Source organism: Geotrypetes seraphini, chromosome 1 (assembly GCF_902459505.1).
Source record: "Geotrypetes seraphini chromosome 1, aGeoSer1.1, whole genome shotgun sequence".
Taxonomy (NCBI): domain Eukaryota; kingdom Metazoa; phylum Chordata; class Amphibia; order Gymnophiona; family Dermophiidae; genus Geotrypetes; species Geotrypetes seraphini.
The window spans coordinates 36011157-36024343 of NC_047084.1; the positions used below are offsets into that span (position 1 = coordinate 36011157).

A 13187-nucleotide genomic window follows, 5' to 3' on the forward strand; every position below is an offset into this window, starting at 1 on the left:
ATTCTGGGGTCTTTATACCCCTCTCTGCCTGAGACCTGCCCCTGTGACTCAGCAGGATTGCCTTTCCTCCACTATGGTGACTTACTATGGGGCTAGTGCACCCTACTGTCCAGGGGTCTAACTGCAGTCTCAGGGAGAGAGAACCCCTTACTCCCTCACAGCAGGATATAAGACCACAAATAACATAACATAATTGTGGTAACCTATAGTAGATTTTTAGGTACCCCCAATCCTGGGTTGTGCTATTAATCTGTAATGAAATCTGGGCGCTCAAATGCTTTTATAAAATAGGCTTTTACCCCGCAGCATTGGGTGCTAAAAGGAGGTGTTCAGTTACAGAATGACCTCATAATTTTGGCCTGTATGTTTTAACCTATAATCTCCCCTTGAACTGTAGATGTATTACTTAAATGTAGCACATTTGAACCTTCTCAAGAGTGAGTTATTGACAAGAAAATGTTTAGGGAAATATCTTTCTGGGCCTAAAATCCTAAAATTTTTAAAATCATTTGTTCAAAGATGTTTTAAAGGAAAAGAAAAAGAATGGATCTCAGAAATCAAGCAACCTGGAGAATATTTTAGCAGACTAGAATAAATTCAAACTATGGGCCCCAGAATGGGGAGTCCATGAAAAGATTTGGAAACAGCTGCAAGAAGATAACTTTGAAGTTTAGGAGCAATGATTGATTTGAAATTGACCGTGTACCCTCAAGCTAAATTGGTGAATAAGAAGATTTGGGTAAGCTCTCTGCTAGAATAGATTCAGCCTTTTTTGCCTGAAGTCTATTTGGGTCAGACTGCGTAGGTGTTAGTTCTTTCACACTTAGATTATTGCAATCTAGTGTACTTATGGCTAGATTCACTAAACTCACCGATCATGTCCCGATCAGTTTGCAATCATGTCCCGACCAGTTTGAGATCGTTTCCCGACCCTGACCCGATTCACTAACCTTCTGCCCGATCAATCTCCCACCTGATCCAATCTGCCCATGCAAATGAGGGGAAATGGCATGCATAAGTAGGAAGCCATCGATTCACTAAGCAGAAGCAAAAACACCGATTGGGTTTGCTAATCCGAAATGAAGCGACAGCTGAGGACCATTTGCTTAATGTCCTTGCCAATTCTCCTGCTCTCTGCCACCCTGAAATCCCAGTATTGAGGTCACAAAACAACCATCAAAATAAAATTAAAATTAAACTGTGCATATGCATATGAATTCCCTTTTTATTCTGCAAAAAGCGCAGTGCGAGCCCACGGTTTTAACCCACGAGTTTAAAGCATGTTCTTTTCCATAATCAAAGCGTGTTCTGTTCCATAATCTGGCTGCACAAATTGAAATGATTCCTTTTAAAATGTCCTTTTAAAAATGTAGGGCCAGCTAGTGCAAATCGCATCTACAAACAACAAGGATAATCTGCGCATGCATCTCAATCACTCTACAGCGTTCCGTGGGATCGCTTTTGGGCATGCATCCAATCAGAATATTTGCATGAAGAATCTGTAGTGAACTCAGCCAAGAATCACCTAATGATCCAGATTGGTGAGTTTAGTGAATCTAGGCCTTAGACCTTAAAAAGGATCCTTGCTTTAATTACTGCTTTTACAGAATACAGCTGCAAAACTGGTTTGTAATGGTCACAATTAAAAGAGACCATCTCCATATTTAATAAAGTTACATTAGTTCATGGAGGCAAGCCAACGGGCGCAGCGCTGATCGGCTGCAGAAGAGAAGCAGGAGAGCTGCGGATCAGGCAGGAGGAGGCAGAAGGAGAGAGGAGCTTAAGGGGAGACAGAGAAGGGCGCTAGGAGCGTCGGACCACGTGGGGTCATCTTCGGGGAAGCAGCGAGAGAAGCTCCGCCCACCCCCAACGCGTCAGCGACTCGCGACCGGGCTCCTCCATTAAAGGAGGCGAGCCAACGGGCGCAGCACTGATCGGCTGCAGAAGAGAAGCAGGAGAGCTGCGGATCAGGCAGGAGGAGGCAGAAGGAGAGAGAAGCTTAAGGGGAGGCAGAGAAGGGCGCTAGGAGCGCCGGACCACGTGGGGTCATCTTCGGGGAAGCGACGAGAGAAGCTCCGCCCACCCCCAACGCGTCAGCGACTTGTGACCGGGCTCCTCCATTAAAGGAGGCGAGCCAACGGGCGCAGCGCTGATCGGCTGCAGAAGAGAAGCAGGAGAGCTGCGGATCAGGCAGGAGGAGGCAGAAGGAGAGAAGAGCTTAAGGGGAGGCAGAGAAGGGCGCTAGGAGCGTCGGACCACGTGGGGTCATCTTCGGGGAAGCAGCGAGAGAAGCTCCGCCCACCCCCAATGCGTCAGCGACTCGCGACCGGGCTCCTCCATTAAAGGAGGCGAGCCAACGGGCGCAGCACTGATCGGCTGCAGAAGAGAAGCAGGAGAGCTGCGGATCAGGCAGGAGGAGGCAGAAGGAGAGAGAAGCTTAAGGGGAGGCAGAGAAGGGCGCTAGGAGCGCCGGACCACGTGGGGTCATCTTCGGGGAAGCGGCGAGAGAAGCTCCGCCCACCCCCAACGCGTCAGCGACTCGCGACCGGGCTCCTCCATTAAAGGAGGCGAGCCAACGGGCGCAGCGCTGATCGGCTGCAGAAGAGAAGCAGGAGAGCTGCGGATCAGGCAGGAGGAGGCAGAAGAAGCTTAAGGGGAGGCAGAGAAGGGCGCTAGGAGCGCCGGACCACGTGGGGTCATCTTCGGGGAAGCGGCGAGAGAAGCTCCGCCCACCCCCAACGCATCAGCGACTCGCGACCAGGCTCCTCCATTAAAGGAGGCGAGCCAACGGGCGCAGCGCTGATCGGCTGCAGAAGAGAAGCAGGAGAGCTGCGGATCAGGCAGGAGGAGGCAGAAGGAGAGAGGAGCTTAAGGGGAGGCAGAGAAGGGCGCTAGGAGCGCCGGACCACGTGGGGTCATCTTCGGGGAAGCGGCGAGAGAAGCTCCGCCCACCCCCAACGCGTCAGCGACTCGTGACCGGGCTCCTCCATTAAAGGAGGCGAGCCAACGGCGTGCAGCCATTCGGCGCGCGGCAAAGGCGCTCGCCTTAACGAGAGCGCCTTTGCGGAGAGCCTTGAGGAGAGCCTTGAGAGCCAAACTACACTCGACTAGGATACCTTAGAGCAGCAACCTATCCCTAGCCTAAACCACCCCTAATCACCCCTAATCTTACTTAACTTACAACTCTCACAGAAACTCTCATTTAGCCACCCTTCCAGATACCCTCAACTCTTAACTTCTTATTCTCTCAGACACCCAAATCTTTCACAATCTCGCACTAGCTCTCAGTCGGATTTCTTTTCTAACTCTCTCTCTCTTTCTTTTTCTAATTTACTGACAGACAGACCTAATTCAAAACTTGGAAATGGCAGGGAGGACTAGAAGTGCCATGGCTACAATCAAATCCAGCATTCCAGCCGCTGCAGGGATACAGGAAGAGATCACGGACGGCAGGCGGAGGGAGGAGGATTCAGGACAGTGGACAGAGTCCATCCTCCGGCACTACACTACAGTCTCCACGCAGACAGAGGAGGCCGCTCAGCTGGATGAAGCCCTCATGCAGGAACTGTGGAGCCTCAGGGAGGAGGTGGTACGCCTGAGAAGCATCCATGAGGATGAAGCCTATATCGATGGAGTCGTTCAGGAGCTGTCCCAAATCACAGAGCAGGCCCACGACAAGTCCATTCTCGAGACGCCCAAATCATCAGCTTTGAAACCAACATTTGGGATACAGGAAATGGCTGGCGGCAATGACACCTGGCAGTTGGTGACCTCTTCCACAGGTAAACATAGGAGATCCCCCCCCCCCCTTTTTCAATCTCTTCATCCTCTTCTTTTTCTTCCCAACAGGCCAACCCTATGTCAACCCCTCAACTCGTCCTGAAGAACAGATTCCAGATCCTTCAAGAAGAAGCTGCCGACAAAGTACAGGAGCAGGCCCAACACGAAGAACAGGAGCAGGACCAACACGCAGCTCCAGCTGATGACCGACTTCCCCCCCCAAAACGGAAGAAGCGGAGAGTTATAGTCATTGGGGACTCCATGCTAAGGGGCACCGAGGGACCATTCTGCAGACCAGATACAAACTCAAGGGAGGTTTGCTGTCTGCCCGGAGCCAAGGTAAGAGACGTCACCACCAGACTGGGGAAACTACTTACACCTCATGACCATTTTCCTATGCTTCTTATCCACATAGGTACGAACGACACTGCCAGGAACACCCCGGAGACCATCACCAGAGACTTCGGAGCCTAGGGTGTGAGGCTGAAGCAGACGGGAGCGCAGGTAGTCTTCTCATCAATACTCCCAGTTAGAGGCAAGGGAAGAGCCAGAGATGAATGTATCCAGAGAACGAACGAATGGCTACAAGGATGGTGTCGGGATATGAACTTCAGATTCCTGGATCATGGAGAGGCGCTGCAGGGACTACAGGGACCAGACGGACTCCATTTGACCAGCAGAGGTAAGAACATCTTCGGACACCGACTAGCCCGCCTACTTCGCAGGGCTTTAAACTAGGTAAGTTAGGGGAGGGGACCTACTCATATACTGGTGTGGAAAGGAACTATCCTGATGGGATGAGTCGACACTCTGCTTCCGAGGTAAGGACCCACTTTGCAAACAGTTCCCTAGGAGCCACACAGACTCAGACAGGAAAAGCCTTACAGGGACTTAGCAAACACAAAGTGTGGAGGGCCATGTATGTTAATGCACACAGTTTAGGCAACAAAATTCTAGAACTGGAAACTGAAATAAGAGATGCCAACCTAGACGTGGTGGCGATATCCGAAACTTGGTTCACGGACGCACATGGGTGGGATATGGCTATACTGGGGTACAATTTACTTCGCCAGGACAGAGAGGGCAGGTTAGGTGGAGGGGTAGCACTATACATTAAAGAGGACATCAAAACCACCAGGAACACAGACGTCAAGTACACCGGGGAGTCCCTCTGGGTAAACCTGGCAAGAGGTGGCAAAAAATGCCTGTATCTTGGTGTGGTATACAGACCTCCAAGACAACTGGAAGACAAGGACACGGAATTAATTGAAGACATAGAGAATATCACTCTACGGGGCGACACTGTACTGCTAGGGGACTTCAACATGCCTGATACAGATTGGAACACATTTTCAGCAACAACCAGCAGCAGCAGGAGGCTTTTGACCTCCATAAAAGGAGTACATCTCAGACAGATGGTAACGGAGCCCACTAGGGCCCAGGCGATCCTAGACCTGGTACTCACCAACGGGGAAAGCGTCTCAGAGGTCTCGGTAGGAGATACGCTAGCTTCCAGCGACCATAACATGGTGTGGTTCAACCTTGGGAAAGGATTCCCTAAATCAAGCACAAAAACAAAGGTACTCAAATTCCAGGGCACCGACTTTACCCGCATGGGAGATTTCGTTTATCAGACGCTGCAGGACCAAGCAGAGACCGGTAATGTGGAAACTATGTGGTCGTACCTGAAATCATCCATACACGAAGCAACTAATCGCTACATTAAATCAGTAGATAAACGGCAAAGAAACAACAAACCCCAATGGTTCACTGAAGAGATTTCGCACCTCATTAAGGAGAAGAGAAAAGCATTTCTTTCCTACAAACGCACACAGAGAAGAGAAACTAAAGTAGAGTATAAGACCAGATCTGCAGCGGTCAAAACAGCGGTTAGGGAGGCCAAACTTCGAGTGGAAGAAACTCTGGCAAAAAACATTAAAAAAGGGGACAAATCCTTCTTTAGGTACATCAGTGATAGGAAAAGGAACACAGACGGTATAGTACGCCTTAGAAGATCAGACGGAAACTACGCGGTGGCCGAAAAAGCCGAACTGCTAAATAAATACTTCTGCTCAGTCTTCACCTGCGAGGCACCGGGATACGGACCACAGTTGAAGACAAAACAAAACGTGGAAGACCCATTTCAGAATTTTGAGTTCACACCTGGGGATGTCTACAGTGAACTGACAAGGCTCAAGGTAAACAAGGCCATAGGACCGGACAATTTACACCCAAGAGTGCTCAGAGAATTGAGAGATGTTCTGGCGGAACCGTTGGCAGTGCTCTTCAATCTCTCACTAAGTACGGGGAAAGTTCCTTTGGACTGGAAAACAGCCAATGTCGTTCCTCTGCATAAAAAGGGCTGCAAGGCTGAGGCTGCGAACTATAGACCGGTAAGTCTCACCTCAATAGTGTGTAAACTCATGGAAACACTAATTAAACATAAATTAGATACGATCTTGAATGAGGGAAATCTCCGGGATCCCAATCAACATGGATTCACCAAGGGTAGGTCATGCCAGTCCAATCTTATCAGCTTCTTTGACTGGGTAACAAGAAGGCTGGACTCAGGAGAGTCCTTGGATGTTGTATACCTGGACTTCAGCAAGGCTTTTGACAGCGTCCCACATCGCAGGCTGCTGAACAAGATGAATTCGATGGGGCTAGGAAATACTCTAACTGCATGGGTTAAAGATTGGCTTAGTGGCAGACTTCAGAGAGTAGTGGTTAACGGTACCCTCTCTAGAATGTCGGAGGTGACAAGCGGAGTGCCGCAGGGTTCAGTCCTTGGCCCACTCCTCTTCAACATATTCATTGGGGATCTGACTCAAGGGCTTCATGGTAAGGTAACCTTATTCGCAAACTATGCAATATAGTAAACGACTACAATCTACAGGACACTATGGAGCATGACCTGCGTACTTTAGAACGTTGGTCCTCAATCTGGCAGCTGGGCTTCAACGCCAAGAAATGTAAGGTCATGCATCTCGGTAACGGAAATCCGTGCAGAACTTACACCCTGAATGGAGAAACTTTAACCAGGACTACGGCAGAATGAGACTTAGGAGTAATCATCAGTGCTGACATGAAGGCTGCCACTCAAGTGGAAAAGGCTTCATCTAAAGCACGGCAGATGATGGGTTGTATCAAGAGAAGCTTTGTCAACAGGAAGCCTGAAGTCATGATGCCATTGTACAGAGCCATGGTGAGACCTCATCTGGAATACTGTGTGCAATTCTGGAAGCCACATTACCGTAAAGATGTGCTCAGAATTGAATCGGTTCAGCGGATGGCCACCAGGATGGTCTCGGGGCTAAAGGGTCTCCCTTACGAAGAAAGACTGAGCAAATTGCAGCTCTACACTTTCGAAGAGCGTAGGGAGAGGGGAGACATGATTGAGACATTTAAGTACATCACAGGACGGGTCGAGGTGGAAGATGATATCTTTCTTCTCAAGGGACCCTCGACCACAAGAGGACATCCGCTCAAACTCAGGGGAGGGAAGTTTCGTGGAGACACCAGGAAGTACTTCTTCACGGAGAGAGTGATCGAGCATTGGAACAAGCTTCCAGTGCAGGTGGTCGAGGCACGCAGCATCCCAGACTTCAAGAACAAATGGGATCCCTACGAGGGTCATGCCAAGGGATAGGATCACTAGGGTATGGACTTGAATGAGCGGGTCAGTAGAGCGACAGTATAAATACAATTATACTTTAGGGGGTCAGTAGACTTAAGAGGGTGGGTAAATAGTGTGGGCAGACTTGATGGGCTGTAGCCCTTATCTGCCGTCATCTTTCTATGTTTCTATGTTTCTAAATGTGGGGCAGGATCAGTTTTAAAGTACTCTGTCCCTTATAATTTTATTTATGGACTTGCTCTGAGTTATTGTATTTGTGTGGGCTGCTAAATATTCACTTTTTGTCCCAGGCTTAAGCTCCTGGGAGTGAGAGGCATGGAGGGGAAGGGAAATGTTGGTTATAGTAACTGTACAGTATCTCCTTCTACCTCCTAACTATTATAAGAGAATGAATGGTGAAATTTTAGACCAGTTGACTTAGAGCAATCTGTCTTGAGAGCTAAGGCTCAAAAATATGGTTCAGGAAGAAACTTAAAACTTAGCTTTTGCGATATTAGAGCAAATAGTTGTTTAAAAATCAGTTAATTAGGTATATGATTATTGTAAACTGAGTCGAGCTCCAATAGGTGATGACCCAGTCTATAAATCTAAGTTTTAGTTTATCATTATAGTTAGGGCTTCAGTTATTAGGAACTTGTAAATTTAAGAGTTTATTTTTTAGTTAAGACTTTAAGAGTATAAAAATAAATCAGTGGGACTGATATTCAAAGTAATTTAGCTGACCACTGACCAGATAAATTGCTTTGTGACAACCTCCTAGCTACTAGAGCTGCAAAACTGGACCACCAACTCTCCAACCTACTAATCACGACCACAGACTTCAAAACCTTCAAAAAAGAAACAAAAACCCTACTATTCAAAAAATACATTAAACTAAACTAACACAACCAAATGCACACCACCTGCAACACTCCCTGATCCTTACCATCTTAGTAAATTTCTAGACTACTTCTTATGCATCTCCAATTGACCTAATACCTCATATGTAATATGCAATACTGTAAACTGTAATGATGTAATCCGCCTTGAACCGCAAGGTAATGGCGGAATAGAAATCACTAATATAATGTAATTTTTAGTGGCACTTAACTGGCTAAGTGCCGCTGAAATTCATGATTAGCACCCTACCTTAAAGCTGGCTATGTTGGGGGTGTTCCTGGGGCGGAGTCAGCACTTGCCCACTTTAAATGCTGATATTCAGCCCTTAAGCAGCCAGGTTTAGCATACAAAAGACCACATAAATGTCTGACCTATTTTTATGTGCTAGCCTATGGCTGCTTAAGGGCTGAATATCAACTATGTGTTAGCTGGTTTAGAAATAACCAGATATTCAAAGCTGAAGCCTGCACAGGTCCCGGCTTTAAATATCCAGAAATAACTTTTATCAGTGGTGAGCAAAATGCTCACTTCCACCAGCTGAATATCGGAACCATTGTTTTTGTAGCTCAAGTGCCATCGCTGGGTTCCTCTGACGCTGTGTATGTGTAGCGGAGGTGTTGGCGCAGAAATACCCAAATTCTATAAATGTTGCCTTAAAAAATTAGTGCCTACTAGTGCAGCAACAAGTACTATTCCATAAAAGTTGTATGCACCTGTGTAGAGTCGTGCCTAGTATCACCTAAGTGCCATTAAGCATTGCTAGGTCTCCCAACATTTAGGAGCGTCCTATTTATGTCAGGGTTTTCTTGGCTTAAATGTCTGCAATTAATTTGTGCATACAACTGCACCTAAGCTAAGTGGTCTTCTTGAATATTTTGGGTTGGAGCCGAGTGCCCTTTTCTGTACACTGTATCACCCACAATTGTTTATATGACAGCCTATATTTTAAATTACACATTTGATTGCCAAAAAGACCAAGAGCACAAAAATTTAAAGTAGTGCCTTGGGTGTATGAGGTCTTGTGAGAGAAATAAGTAGTTATATTGTACAGGTTTGCTCTCTCCAAATATCTATATCTATCAGGTATTTTTGAGTGGACTTTACGTTTCCTTTGTATGGTCAGATTATCTTAATTTAATTTACAGCCCTATTTTGAACATGTGATTTTGGTGGAAGCCATTTATCTCCCTCCCTCTTTCTCTACCCCGAACAGGAGTGCCTCCTCTCCATCTGTAAGCCCCCACCCTGGGCCAATCTTACAATCCATGGTGGTATGGGGGAGGGGAGGGGAGAGTCAGGACAAGAGTAAATCCCAGTTGCTCCTGCCCATGCCAGTTCTGTTCTCAAAATGGCTGTCACTGCTTCAAAGATGGCTGGGTGGTGCCCAAGGACAAGATTGAGAACCACTGCTTTAAATATCACTTTTTGGTTTGTGTTACTAAAAGCGAGCAGGTGTTTTAAAAAGATGACTGAATAAGATGCTATAAGACAGGAGTGCCCACACTTTTTTGGCTTGCAAGCTACTTTTAAAATGACCAAGTCAAAATGATCTACCAACAATAAAATAAAAATAAAACCCACAAAGCACACTGTACGCAGAGAAAATGTTAATCATCATTTATATTCGGGGGGGGTGGGGGGGGTTTCCAAAGAGGTCAAGGCAGATGACTTTAAAATATGCAATGTCACCTCAGTAACAGCAATACAAAAATAGATAAATATACCCCCTCCGTTTTTGCTAAACCGTGATAGCGGTTTTTAGCGCAGGGAGTTGCGCTGAATGCCATGCATTGCTCTTGACGCTCATAGGCTCCTTGCGCTAAAATCCGCTTCTGCGGTTTAATAAAAGTGCAAAATATAGACAGCAGATATAAATTCTCAAAACGGACACATTTTGATCACTAAATTGAAAATGAAATCATTGAAATGAAATCATTTTTCCTACCTTTTTTGTCTGGTGATTTCCTCCTGCATGCTTTGTCTCTTCCAGACCTCATTCCATTCCCCAACCAATATCTCTGTCCTTCCATGAGTCCAACTTTTTCTTCCTTTCTCCCTGCCCCCTTCCCTTTCATTCTTTCTATCTGTCTCCATGCCCCTTTCTTTCTTTCTTTCTCTCTCTGTCTTTCTTTCTGTCTCCCTGCACCCCGTTCTTTCTTTCTGCCTCAATGTCTGTCTCCCTGTCTGTCTCCCTGTTCTGCCTCCCTGTCTTTCTGTCTTCCCAAGCCACTGCTGAGGCTGTCATCTGGAAACAGGCCCCCAAGCCACCGCCGTCTTCTGGGAACACCGTCAACTTCTGGGCCCCCAAGCCACTGCAGACGCCACCGTTGCCGAGTTCTTCGTTTTCCGACGTTGCAACAGGCCAGCAGCCTTCTCCCTAATGTCAATTCTGACATTGGAGAGGAAGTTCCGGGCCAGCCAAGCAGCGATTGGCTGGCCCGGAACTTCCTCTCCACGTCAGAACTGACGTTGGGGAGAACGCTTCTGCAAGGAGAGCTTGGGGCGGTGGCGGGGGACTTCAGGGAGAGGAAAGCTGATCGGCCCGGTAGATCATGAAGGCAACTCGAGCTGATCATGGAGCCCGGGTTGGGCTCCGCGATCGACTCGCATTGCCATCGAGATCTACCGGTCGATCGCTATCGACATATTGGGCACCCCTGCAATAAGAGGAAACAATAAGTTATACATTTAACTTTAGATAAGGTTGCCTGTTTGCCCCAATAATGGCCTGCAGGAGATTTATGTCTTGTATCCTTTCATGACACAGGAGCACCAGCAGTGTGGGCTCATATTACCAAGGCAACACACCACATTTATGTGCTTCCAAAAGGCATCAATTTCCAGCTGTCGCCACAGCAACATGATGCTTAGGCCTCAAGTTACCACATAAACCCATTCAAACTTCTGAGCCTACAATACAAGAGCACTTCAACTTCATGTTTAGAAATAAAATCACTCTTGCAGGGAGAAGTAGAGAAATAAAAATACAGAAGGAAACAGATGGTTTGAAATGAAAATATAGACAAGGAATGGTATAAAGCAATGGTCTCAAACTCAAACCCTTTGCAGGGCCACATTTTTGATTTGTAGGTACTTGGAGGGCCTCAGAAAAAAAACAGTCAATGTCTTATTAAAGAAATGACAATTTTGCATGAGGTAAAACTCTTTATAATTTATAAATTTTTGCTTTTGGCTAAGTCTTATTAATAATATGGTAATTTATAGCTAAAGAGACATATGGTCAAGAAACTGTTTTATTTTACTTTTGTGATAAACATACCGAGGGCTTCAAAATAGTACCTGGTGGGCCGCATGTGGCCTCTGGGCCGCGAGTTTGAAACCACTGGTATAAAGTGATAGGAAAAAAAAGAGCTCACAATTTGGTTAGACAGGAGTTTGATGAGAACATTTTGGAATGTACATTGACTGGGATGCAAACATTCCACAGCTCTCAGGATAAAGGGGATCACTACCTGTCCTGTTGCTTTTTACCCACAGGGTTTGCACCAATACTCAAAGCAAAACCATGAGTGGGCTTTTGTTTTTATTTAATTTTCTATGCTGTTCTCCGAGAAGAGCTTATAAGGGCTCACATGAATTTATTCAGGTACTCAAGCATTTTCCCGACTGTCCTGCTGGGCTCACAATCTATCTAATGTACCTGAGGTAATGGGGGGGGGGGGGAATTAAGTGAATTGCCCAGGGTTATAAGGAACAGTATGGGTTTGAACCTACAACCTTAGGGTGCTGAGGCTGTAGCTTTAACTGCTGTACCACACTGTCCCCTTGCTTTGGCTGTCCTCTCATGAAGAAATTACCTACAGAGAATTGTACATGCTTTCTATCTAGGTATTTTTTTATGTCAGAAAACATGGATAATTTTAATTATCGGAGGGGCCATCAATAAATAAGGTTTAAACATCTTAACAGCTAAAATTTATCTTATTTATTGACTACCTTGCACAAAATGATATATTGTTCCAACCCCTATCCTTTCCTCACACCCAGAAATGTTTTTTGTAAAAATGCAAGTAAATTACCTCCAATATGGATGAAATTAATAAAGCATGTTTTATATGTGAAAATTTAATATAATAGAATATGAGCATTTAACTAGATCCAATCTGTCCATTCACAATATTCCAACTGTTATGATATGCTGGACTTTCATATTGAAATGGGTCCCTGAAGCAGATATTTGCTCAAACCATATGTCAGACAATCAGGGGCCCCTTTACTAAGCTGGGATAAGCACTAATGCATGCTTTCTGCAGATTATATTCAATGCTAAGGTGTCCTGCAGTAGTTTTGTGTTCAGCATGCCCTGCCTATGCGCTAAAAAATAGAGAATATTTTTTAGTGCTAAGGTGCATTTGGGAGAAGAAAGTAGGCATGCCTAGTGTTAATTAGTTAGTGCAGCTGCATCGCCACATGCTAACCGATTAGCACATGGTTAGTGCAGGAGCCCTTACTGCCTAGTAAATAGGTGTTGGTAAGGGATCCTGCGCTAACAGCCATTTGCTAATTTTGAATGTAGCTCATAGCCATTAATGTGGAAAATAGTAAATGTGGCCAATTTACAGCTATGCTAAAACGCAATAGAGCCCTGGGCTACTGATATTGCAGGCCATTTTTTTTAGCACAGCTTAATAAAAGTCCCCTAAGTGATTCTGAAGATATGGGACATACACAATTTGAATGCCTGGAGATACGAGGTATGCGCAGATTGAAGTACTGTACATTTCTGACGCCATTTTCTTTCTTTATAACTTAAAGCATTTAGAACTTAGACTAAAACCCTAGAAACAGAGCGTATTTGAAGAGAGAACATATTTGAAGAGAAACTGAAAGTTGTTGATGATTGGTGTTTGCACTAGTGCTGCCCGATTTA

At 45.9% G+C, this 13187-nt stretch overlaps 1 long non-coding RNA gene across 1 annotated transcript in view; it reads right to left on the reverse strand.

The window, feature by feature from the left end:
- LOC117352630 overlaps positions 1-13187 on the reverse strand; it is a 94224-nt gene that overhangs the window by 38165 nt on the left and 42872 nt on the right. The window lies entirely within an intron of this gene.